Consider the following 11476-nt stretch of genomic DNA (forward strand, 5'->3'; position numbering starts at 1 on the left):
CAGGGGAGGATGGGATGCAGGGATGGGATGCAGGGGAGGGATGCAGGCATGGGATGCAGGCATGGGATGCCAGGACAGGATACAGGGACAGGATACATGCCGTGTCCCACTGCCCACCAGCCTGCCATGGTTCAGGGCAGGGTAAGTGTAACTTCTCTGCTGGCTGCAGGAGCCTGGAACAACTCAAGAAAAGAAAATTCCCTCCCACATGCTGCTCCAAGGATGGGAGTGAGCACAGCACCAGCAGCTCTGCCTGGCCCTGCCTTTACCACGAGTCCCAGCCAAATCCCCTGGTGCAGATAATCCAAGCAGACAGGTCGGTATTAGAGCCCAGCACGCTTTTTGGAGGAGCCCTTCTCCTCTGCAGTGATTTTCCCTGCCACCCATCGGGCTGGACTTTGCTGTCAGTGTTGGATTTCAGCTCAGAGGTTTGTGCTGCAGCTGCTGGCTGGGTTCAGCTCTGTGTGATCAGCTCTAGGAACCTTTCAGGGTGAAATACAAAACTGGGGCATTTTGGTGCATTACCAGCGATGCTCTGGCACAACTCCTTGGTGTTCATTAATGCCAGGCAAGTTTCAAGTACCCCAGAGCTATTTATTTTGTCTAACAGATCGATGCAAAACAAGAATCACAGTATGTCTCTTTTCTGTAGCACACACAAAACCCAGATCACAAAACTCAGCTGAAGGGACTTCATTACATTTGTTGCTTCACTGATACCAAATGCAAATTGCACCAAAGCCAGGGAGGGGAAGGCTGAGCCACAGGGGTTTGCAAGTCCTTCTGGAATAGAGAGGCTGCCTTTGGATCAAATTCCCCTGCAGTGTGCACATCTCCACTGCCTCGGTGCTGCACCTGGGCTGCAGGGAGCAGGGGCTCTCCTGCTGTGGGACCCAGGGACTGTGCCCAAGCCAGAGAGTTCCAAATTCCTCCAGTTCTGAGTCTTTCTTACACCTCCCTTCATCTGATCAATTATCACCCATTTGGAGAGAAATCAGCAGGCCTGCCTTCCCCTGCTCTGCTAATTATTGGATTTAGTTACCTGCCAGCAGCAATCTGCAGTGCTGAGATGGGAAGTAAATATTCCCTGGCTCCATTCCAGGACCCAAACACTAAATCGTACTCTAGCAATCATACAGAAGTTAATTAGGTATCTCAATAGGCTGGTATTATTTATTCCATAATGTCATGGCCTGACAGTTCTCACAGGACATTTGTTTGATGCTGCTTACTTCACTTTATGGGCTTTTGACAGCAAACTGCTCTGCTGCTGTCAGGGGGAATTTGGGGGGCTTCAGCCTCCAAAAACACCCCCTGGCCAGGGGCTGGGGTTCCAAAATCCCAGACTGCTCCCAGTGCTCCCCATCCATGCAGCCAGGACATGGGATGTCTACGCCAAGGAAAGGAAACTGGAATAAAAATTTCTGAAAGAGAAACACAAACCTAGGACCCTCCCTCGTATCTCTCTAATAAAACTATCTGGAGGGAAAATTCAAATATAATTTTTTCTGTATTTCTACAGCAAGAAATCACATTGGAACCAAGCAGTGTCTGATTTGTTTCTATGCCAGCAATACTAAAAAAACATCAAACTGAACACAGCAAGGCTTCACTGACAAGTTTACAAAGCTCATAAATGTCTTTAAAGAGGTAATTTTGTTTAGCAAAATGGAGTTTCAAAATCCATACCTACACAAAGCTAACACAGGAGAATTCAGCTGGCTGGCCTGCACTCAGGCACAGCCATTCAGGAAGGGAAAAACACTGTAAAGAATTATTAGTAAAAGTATTTACAGGAGTTTGGAAAATCTGAATATGTACAAACCTGTTTCTCCAGACAGGAGCTTCATCTTCTCAGAAGGCAGAGTCACTTCTGTCCCCTCTGCTCTTCCCTAGCCCTGAGTGGCCATGGGGACAGTGGGGTCTCAGGGAGACAGAGCTCGGTGTTCTCATGGACAAAAGCTCAGCAGAGTAAGGCACCAGTTAATGTACACGTGATTTATGTGTCCTGTATAACGTACAATGCTCTGTGAGATGCACTGCACACAGGCTGAATTCCACGTTCCCACATGGATGAAACCATCCCATGACAATGGGATGACAATGACTGGCACAGGGAATCACACACACTTTATCAGATACAAGAAGAGCTTGAGTATGCAGGCACTGGGGGACTCCCAAAGCCTGTCAGAAGATGCCCCTGCAGCCCTCAGCATCAATTAGGATGTAACTAATGACTCATTTGGGGAGGAGGCCGTGACCCCAATGGAGAGCTGAGGCCTGTCCTCCAGGGTGAAGCGTGGGGACTGTGGCAGCCGAAGACTGACACCAGGATGAACAGTGTTTGCTTGGACAAGAGCTCTTTGTTGGGCAGTCCATTGAGGGGTTCGGTTTCAGGCCTGAGGAGGTGTCTGGTTACTCTCCCACTCGGAGATAAGGTACCTGAATGTCTTGTGCAAACACAGCGGGGCCACAGGGAGAACAACACGTTGTGGGAAAAGGCTCTTGGTTGCACACTGTCAAAGGGCAGAATGTTCTGAGGAAAAACCAAACAATTCCCCCTGACTTTTGTTAGCACTGATGGAAAGTGGCAAGGTATAAAAAGGAGCTTTACGGCTTGCCAGAGCGTGGCTGGGAGGGAACAGATGGCCAATTCATCTCCACCGAGCTTGGCACTTCCAACAAAAGAAACAATATGTGTTTGGCTGCCCTAATTTCTCCCCCAGGTATCCCGGCAGGTGACTGGGATGTCTGATGACAAGAATGATTTGACTTGTGCTCCCCAAGAGCACGTTGCTTGTTGCTGTGGCCTTGCCATTGTTTTGCCCAATCTCCCATTCTTCTGCAGCACTTGGGAAGGTGTCTCCAGATCCAGGAGACAACAGCAAACCTGGATGGCACCGCCCGAACCCAGCACTCACAGGGGTTCCTGTTTCACATGGAGATTCATTCCAGTAGCCCTCATTTCAGTCTGCAAACATCTATTTTCCAGCACTGGAGTTGCACACAGCACATCCCAGGGATACTTTGCTGAATGCAACTGGCTGTAAAATTCCAAGATTAGACTGAGGGATTCAAAACTGAGTTGGCTACCCCAGCATGCTTTCACATTTAGTGTTATTTCCCAGGCACAACCTTGATTTCCAGTTCTATATTTTCCTACACAAGGGATAAGCTGCTCCACTTTCCCACAGAGAGTTTGAGGGCTGCACCAGGATGGCTTTGACAGGGGAAGGAGGGCAAGGGAAGGGGAGAGATCCTTCTCACCCTGATGCAGCGTGCATGGGGCTCATGTATCAGAGCTGAAGGAGAGCCATGGTTGAGTCAAACACAAAATTGTATTTCTGGGTAAAACACATCTTTCCCCAGCCCTCACACTAAGCTGGATGTTGGTGCACTCTGGCACATACTGAGACCCTTAAACTTTGCAAACAAAAAACCAAAAGGGAGCAGTGGGTCACCAATGCCTGGAATATTCTCAAGGTGGGCAGTGTGGATCCATCAGCCACCAGCAGGACTCTCCTGCACTTTTAATATATCCTGACATTGGTTTTTTTTTGCAACAACATCAGAGCAAATTAAGAACCAAGTCTAAAAGGCACTGGAGGCTGCTGCCTGATCAGGAACAGAGGATGGGAGTTCACATGATCTCTGCAAGATTATCCTGAAAACCCCACACTCCAGCTCTTCCAGGAGTCCAACTCTAACTAAAATTTGTCTGGTCTCACAAATGATACTCTACCATACATTAATGATGAGGTCAGATCATTAAGTTGAAGTAAAAATCATTGATGACTAAAAATTATTCACTGGAAAATTTCTAGAGAAATATTATTAATAGATCAAATTCAAGTGACATTTTAAAGAAACTGATTTTTGTTTGTATTAGTGATGAGGAGAACCTGTAAGGGGTTAAATAAGGATTTTATCCATAAGCTATTATATTAGGAAATACAGTGTTATATTCCCCACAGAGCAAAAAGTTGTTTTGTCTTATTAGTAAATATTGACTAAAAAACACTGATTAAATGAGTGTTCCCATGCTGCTGACTCAACCACATCCGTGTTTGTTCCCTTAAGAGAGCATTGCACATGCTGAACATACATCCAGAGGAATCAATCATTAGACATATGGTTAGGATATTATCTTTTCCAACCCAAAAGTCCAGGCTTTCAGGGAGAAGCCAAGAGCCAAGACAAGTTGTTAGACTTGGTTATCTCTCAGAAGCACAGCAGAACAGGCCACACCCCAGCCTTTGCCATATTCACATATTGTAAGGGATTTCTAAAGAGAATAATCTAATTATTTTTTTTTCTCATCTCATTATTTTATGCTGTGGCTATCTATAGGGAAATGGAATAATCTGGCAATTAAGAATACAACTCTGAAGCTGCATGATTTTAGGCAAATACTCTCCAGCCTGGTTTTAAAGATCCTTGATGAGGATGCGGAGCAGGGATACTTTAGAACAGGCCTTGATGTTTCCCTGCCACCATTTTCAAGGGAATTGAAACCTATAACCTGTCTCACTTAAGTCTTGCAACAGGGAGTGGAACAAGGCCTAAATATCTTGAAAATGCTTGGGTTGGACAGATTTTCAACACAGTTCAGCTCAAATTTCCCCTCTTCAGCAGGATCCACATGAAGTCAGAGCGCCGGGCCCGGGGCTCGCTGGCTCAGCTCTCCAAAGGCTGCCCAGCATTTTTGGGAATCTCTCCCCTTTCTCGTGTTCCTGGGTGAAAGATGAGCTGCTTGAAAAGTCCAGCTTTCCTTTTCTGTAAAATAAGGTTCCCAACACACTGCTGATCACACAGGCTTGGGAAAGCAAGAACTGTCCAGAGCCCAGGCCTTCAAATGGCTCTTGAGAGAAGCAAACAAGGTCAGCCCATCTCCCTGCACTTCCCATTCCATATCATCATCAATATTCCTCCTTTCACTAGGCCACAGTCTCTTCTCCCATCTTCACATGCTGGCTTCTAAGACGAGGCAATTTAATTCAAAATATTTAAAACTACTGAGAGAGAGAAGCTGCTGCAACCCTTCAAGTGACAGCCTGGGAACAACCTGGGAGGTCACATTTAACAACTTTACAGTAAACTATTTCTGATTATAGTGAAAATACTGGGATCTAAAAGTCCTCAGATCTACTCATTTCAAATAGTGTGGACAATGACAGTTAGACGTTCACAGACTGAATTTTTCTAGCCTAAAATTTCTCTGCATGATCCTAATACTGTTAGTTCCCAGCAGACTTTTGAGGAAGAAAAATTAAGTACTGAAGAGTTATATTCTTGGTTCTGAAAAAAATTTATGGCCCTTATTTTTGAATCCTGTCATGTGTGATGGACCTAAACCAAATTTAAGAAGGGAGTGCAGGTGGATTTTGACAAAACAAATGATCTGAAGGGTAAAATGCCATCAAATCTGGAAAACCCCTTTTTGAAAAATGATATTTAAAATTTAAAGCATTTTCTGATGAAACCTATTAACAACACTCCTTTTTAGAGTGCCTGAGTAATGCTCAGTGGTGTCTCAGCCGCATATTCCCGGGATATCTTAGAGCTCCCCAGATGTGTAGCTCTGGTGGCAGACCCTGTGTAGCTGCTTGTGAACAAGAAAACCGTTCATGCCCCTGCCCCAGTGTCACAGCAGAGCAGCTCTCCAGGTTCCAGTGCCTGCCAAGACCAGGATTCAGATGGAGCTGCCCCGTTGGGATGAGCTCCACGTGCCATCGGATTTGGGAGAGCGGCCGCCCCACTGGAGCACGCTTGGCTCTCTGCTGCTCAGACGTGCTCATTAGTGGCCTGGGCCCTAATTACAGGAACCCTGGGAGCGTGAGGCAAGGGACAAGTGCAATCCTCTGTAAAATATGTCCCAGCTGGGGATGACATCATGGCCATTGATCAACCCGGGAGCCCTGCAGTCCCGATCCAGCCTCTCATTTACACGGAGCAGCAAAAGGGAACAAGGTCTGCACTCAGCTGCCCTGGGGAGGCATCTGCCAAGAATTTCTTCTTGTCCCAAGACACTGCCAAGCCTCTCCAGGACTTTTCTAAAAAGAAAAACCGATGAGAGGCTTCTTTCCAAGGATACTGGAATACTTCGTGCCTATGGGTTTGCTGTGTCAGGAGCAGCTCCTGAGGTAGTTAAGAGCTGCTAAACTTCTTCTTCAGGTGGGCAGCCTGAGGCACAGAACGGCTGAAGTGTGACACTTGAAACTCTTACCAACCTAGGCAACTGACTTTATGTACATTTACATATTAAACAAATACACTGAGTGATGGGGTTTTCTTCTCCCATTTGGACAAACTTACAGCTCCCAGGCTGAGCTAAAGCTGTTTCCAAACCTCTCCCAGCTCCCAGGCTGAGCTAAAGCCCTCTCCAAAGCTGTCCCCTCAGTGCAGCACATGCAGCCTCATGCTGCATTCCAGTCAATCAGCAGAAAATCCCACACTCCCTCCTGGATGTTCTCCCTCCCTTCTGGATTAGTCCCAAGCTCCAAGCACTCCAGTAGGCACTGACAGACGGCAGGAGATGATGTAGAGGCACAATCAGATCAGACTAGGGAGAGTACAAATCTGTACAGCATAATGAGTCTTCTATTGCATATATCAGAGCTTTGAAACTTTTTCTAGTTAAATATATAGTCTGAAAACGTTCAGCATATATCATCTCATCGGAACAACAGGCTTCCATTGTTCCCATGGCATAAATCTCTCACAGGCTCCTAACAGCACATGATTTCCACCGGCTCCAGGCTGATATAGTGTGGCACGAGGAGAGGAGGGTTTGTACATGGAAATTGACTTACACTGTAGGAACAAATTTTGCATTGTTCTGTACCTGCAAGTCACACGTCTCCGTGCTGCCCCACGAACTCTCACACAGATTGCTGTGACAGGAAATAGCTGAATAATCAGGTGTGTTCTGCCTGGGCGTCTGCTGGAGTGATCTGCAGCTCGGGGCACTGGGGCACCACAGCCCCATCTGCTCCTGCAGCACAACCCAGCAGGGGCAGCAGAGAACACAACAGCCCCAACTCTCCGGGGTCCAGGATGATTTGGGGATGCTCCAACCCCACACAGCCATGCCACTCCCTGGCGCACAAGACCTGTCCCCTACACCCTCCAACCCCAAAATGGATTCCTTGGTGCTCTCTCTCAACTCTGTGAGTGAGAGTAGGACACTCCCTCGGGGGAATCGAGGATCATTTACAGCTTGTGGTCCTGTGTCAGGACGAGCAGCAGACACAGGTAGGCACTTGGTGGGTGCCAGGTGGAAGATATTTGCTTGGCAGGGAAATGTTCACATTTCATCTTTTCTGGATGAAGCTCCACAGCTGGCTGGAGACAGCTGCTGCTCTGGGGCCAAGAAGAGCTTGGTATTAGGCCCTCTAAAGGCAGTGGTCCGAGCTAGGCAACCTGCTCCCCTACCTACTGCTCTCTTACCAAAAAGGACCTGCTCCTGCATCACAACAGGCTGCCTGGAGCTGGTGGATGCTGGATAGAAGTGTTTCTATCCTAAAACAAGACATGGTCATGCTTAACCTCCTTCCTTGTCACCTTTGTTTCCATTCCCATAGCTGCCCCTGATCACTCTTCCCTGCAGCTGTCTTCCCATTCCTTCTTTCTAGGAATCAATCCTTCCCTGTGAGGGTGGGAAGGCCCTGGCACAGGGTGCCCAGAGAAGCTGTGGCTGCCCCTGCATCCCTGGAAGTGCCCAAGGCCAGGTTGGACGGGGCTTGGAGCAGCCTGGGATAGTGCAAGGTGGGACTGGATGATCTTTAAGGTCCCCTCAGCCCAAACCATTCTGGGATTCTGTGGTAAGGATCACACCATGACTGTCCATACCCCCTCCAGATGAAGATATCATTTTCTCAGGGCTGTTGTGGCAGCTCTCAGAAGCTCAAGAGAGAGATTGCAGCAGCTGTCAAATGTTGGCAACACTTTATAAAGCCATCCCTGCATGAAAGGTGCTGCTCCAGGGGCACCCCTCGCTCAGGTGCTGCTGGTGCCAATCCCTTGGCCTGGAGTGCCCCCAGGAGGGGCCTGGCACATCACACACAGAGGTGGCCAGAGGTCACTTCAAGGGCAGGATGCTCTCATGTTCCCCCGAGGATGGAGCAGATGGAGTGCTATGGAGATGCTCTCTAGGGCTCTCCTGCAGCAAGCAATTGACAAATTCAGCCTCAGAGGCATTCCCAAGGATGAGGTGAGTGCAGCCATAAAGCCTGGTTCATGAAGGGGAGATAAAATACACTGTCAAAATATTCCATTCGACCTGGAGATGGGACTGAAGCCGTTCTGCACTTAGCCTGCAGCCTGTCCTTACCTCTGAGTGACCAAGGAGATGCCCAGAACGCACAGAGGGTAATTCCCAGGGACGGTAGGAAATGACTCACTCACTCGCTGCTGGAGGAGCGCATGAAATACTGGCTGTGCTCTCCCCTCATACCACACAGGCAGGAGAATTCCTATCAGCACACAGAGGCTATAGGGTTACATTTTCTCATCAGACCCCAGACAAACACCACAGATTGCAGTCACTGCACTGGCAGCCCTGCAGGGTGAGGAGCTTGGCCTGCAGCATCCACGTCTGTGTTTTGCTGTCACTCAGCTGAACTTTGTGAAATTTGAAAACAAGAGGTCATGAACTACAGCCTTGCCAGAGTAGGAGCCAGAGTACAACCATCATCTCCCCGGCCCACAGGCAGTCAGGGATAAGGAGCAAACTGCAAATACATCTATTCCTGGATCAGGAATATTCCTGCCAGCAGGACCAGAGCAGTGACTCTTCCCCTGTGCTCGGCACTGCTGAGGCACACCTCGAGTGCTGTGTCCAGTTCTGGGCCTCCACTTTAGGAAGGACATTGAGGGGCTGGAGCGTGTCCAGAGAAGGGCAACAAGGCTGGTGGAGGGTCTGAAACACAAGTGTTGTGAGGAGTGGCTGAGGCAGCTGGGGGTGTTTAGCCTGGAGGAGGCTCAGGGGAGATCTCACACTCTCTATAACTCCCCAACAGGAGGGGGCAGCCAGGTGGGGTCGGGCTCTGCTCCCAGAGAACAGGGACAGGACAAGAGGACACAGCCTTAAGTTGTGCCAGGGGAGGGTCAGGCTGGACACCAGGAAGAATTTCTTCACAGGAAGGGTGATTGGGCATTGGCAGGGGCTGCCCAGGGAGGTGGTGGAATCCCCATCCCTGGAGGTGTTTAATGGAAGCCTGGATGTGGCGCTCAGTGCCATGGTCTGGGCGACGGGGTGGTGTCAGGTCATAGGCTGGGCTCAATGATCCCAAAGGTCCTCTCCATCCCAGTTGATTCTGGGATATTCAAGCCCAGCAGGAGGAGTGCCTGTGTTGGGGCACCCTCAGCAGGCAGCAGAGCGCCACGGAGTCAGTGCCTTCCACAGCTTGTCACACTCAGCACCGGGATTTCTGTCTGGAAGCTGAAATTCCATTCGTGTGGAAAAGATATTATTTAGTCCCAAATGGTGTGTCCCTGTCTCTCCCTGGAGCAGTCTGCTGGACACGGGGTTTGTAATGATGCCATCTCAAGAGTCTGGACTCCTCCATGAAGACGTAGCATTCCAGCCCCTGAGTGGTCCAAGGGAGCAGCAGTTACAGATGACTGGGATTTCTCTTTTTGAACCAGGAAACCTTGGAATGCTGAAACTAAAACTGACCTTTTACCTTTAAATCTTTTACCTTTAAAATATGGTTAAATCACTTCGTTCTCTTTCAACCATTTCAAGCATAGAAGTCCATTAACATAATCTTTTTACTTAAGATAATCAGTGAAAACGCTGCACAAGTTTATAATTGTCAGCGAAGTAGCTTAACTCACCTGAATAGTGTTTGCTTAATGAACAGCTTTTAGATCCATCAGTAGATTTCAATTTCAGTGAATGCCACGGTGATAATGAAATCTGCATTTTGCAAAATGCTTTGCAACAAATGTAGAGGGTTACGGAACGCTCCCCAATGTACAGTTCTTCGATGTATTTGATGATACAGTTTTAGCACACAAAGGGACAGTGGGATTAAACTGACTCTATTTGAAAGTACATCAAGATCCTTAGGAGAATGTACCAGAGATAAGAGGGGCTAAATGTTAATATCCAGAAGCTGTCATATGATAAGGTCAATGTATTTATTGTTAGCTAATGAAATACAGACTTAATGTATCTCCTGTTGGCTGTGGAGCAGGCAGGATGTCAGCCTGTTTTATTAGCTTAATGAGAATTTGAAAATCAAGGTATGAGAGAAGGTGGCCAGACCAACAAATGCTTTTTAATTAACCCAAGAGGGATAATCTCTTAATTTAACTTCTCAGCTCCAGACACCAACATAACCAGTGCTGGGACACCTTCATAGGCTTTCCACCCTGCCTTTAGTGAGTAACAGCCACAAACATTCAAAGGGTTAAAATAGCGAGGTATCTCATTTTACAAAGCATATAACAGGCATCACACTGCACCCATTTTCCAGTCTCCTGGGTCCCTGAGGCTCTGATTAGACTATTCCTTCAGGAAGCACCCAGGAAGGCCAGGAGGAGGCCTTCAGTAAAGGTTTTGATCAATGTTTCCAGAACAGACCCTAACTGATGTGTCCTCATTTGAATGAGAAAAGGAACTTTGTAGAAATCCAGATCTCTAATGCTGAAAGGAAATAACATTCTTAGTCATGACTCATTAGAGAAAAATAAGTCTCATTTGTCGCATTCAGGTTCTTGTTTACTTCCTGTCCTGTTGATGGCTGTTTGCCACTGCTGTCACCTCCACTCCTGTGTGTTTGTTCTTCACACTCCTACCTGGGGAGCTGAGTGCTACCCAGGGTTCCCCACGAACACTGACACTCGTTATTTCCTTCTGCTATGGCTTAAACATCTCCTGTGCACTCTCAGGCCTTCCCTCTGGCTTTGAGGTAGTTCCCAGGTATAACTGAAGGAAAGAAAAATTGCTAAATATTTCTGTCTTCACATTTCTTCCTTACTTCTCTTATTTCTTCTTATGTCTTGTTCCTAAATAGGCCTCGGCTTCCCTGCTTTTGCTCTGTCCTGGGAACTCAGACATGCATATTTTCCTTCAGAATGCTGAAATCAAAGGTTCTTTCCCAGCAGTTTTCCCCCCGGACCAATGTGGATATCAAAGAGCAGTGTTTGTATGCACGCTGCAAACCAAACCCCAAAGACCTCCAGCCTCTCCTGACACTCAGAGATGACATTACTGCTGCAAGACTGTCTGCTGTGGATACACTCTGCAGCACCCTGATTCCCACAGAGTCTGTGTCCACCAGGACTAAAAGTGTCTCTTGAGATGTATTTTCTTCTCCACTGGTTACTCAGGGGGTCACACAATCCCACAAGGCAGCTCAGAGACTGAGGTATTTCAGGGAGACAGAAGAAATTCAGGTGTGAGTATCTGACCCAACAATTCCATGTCAACAAAACACTCACTGAATCAACAAATCCCTCAGCTGGA

This window comes from Corvus kubaryi, unplaced genomic scaffold, assembly GCF_017639235.1.
Source record: "Corvus kubaryi isolate FWS band 111438036 unplaced genomic scaffold, C.kubaryi_AGA036_p1.0 128, whole genome shotgun sequence".
Lineage (NCBI taxonomy): Eukaryota > Metazoa > Chordata > Aves > Passeriformes > Corvidae > Corvus > Corvus kubaryi.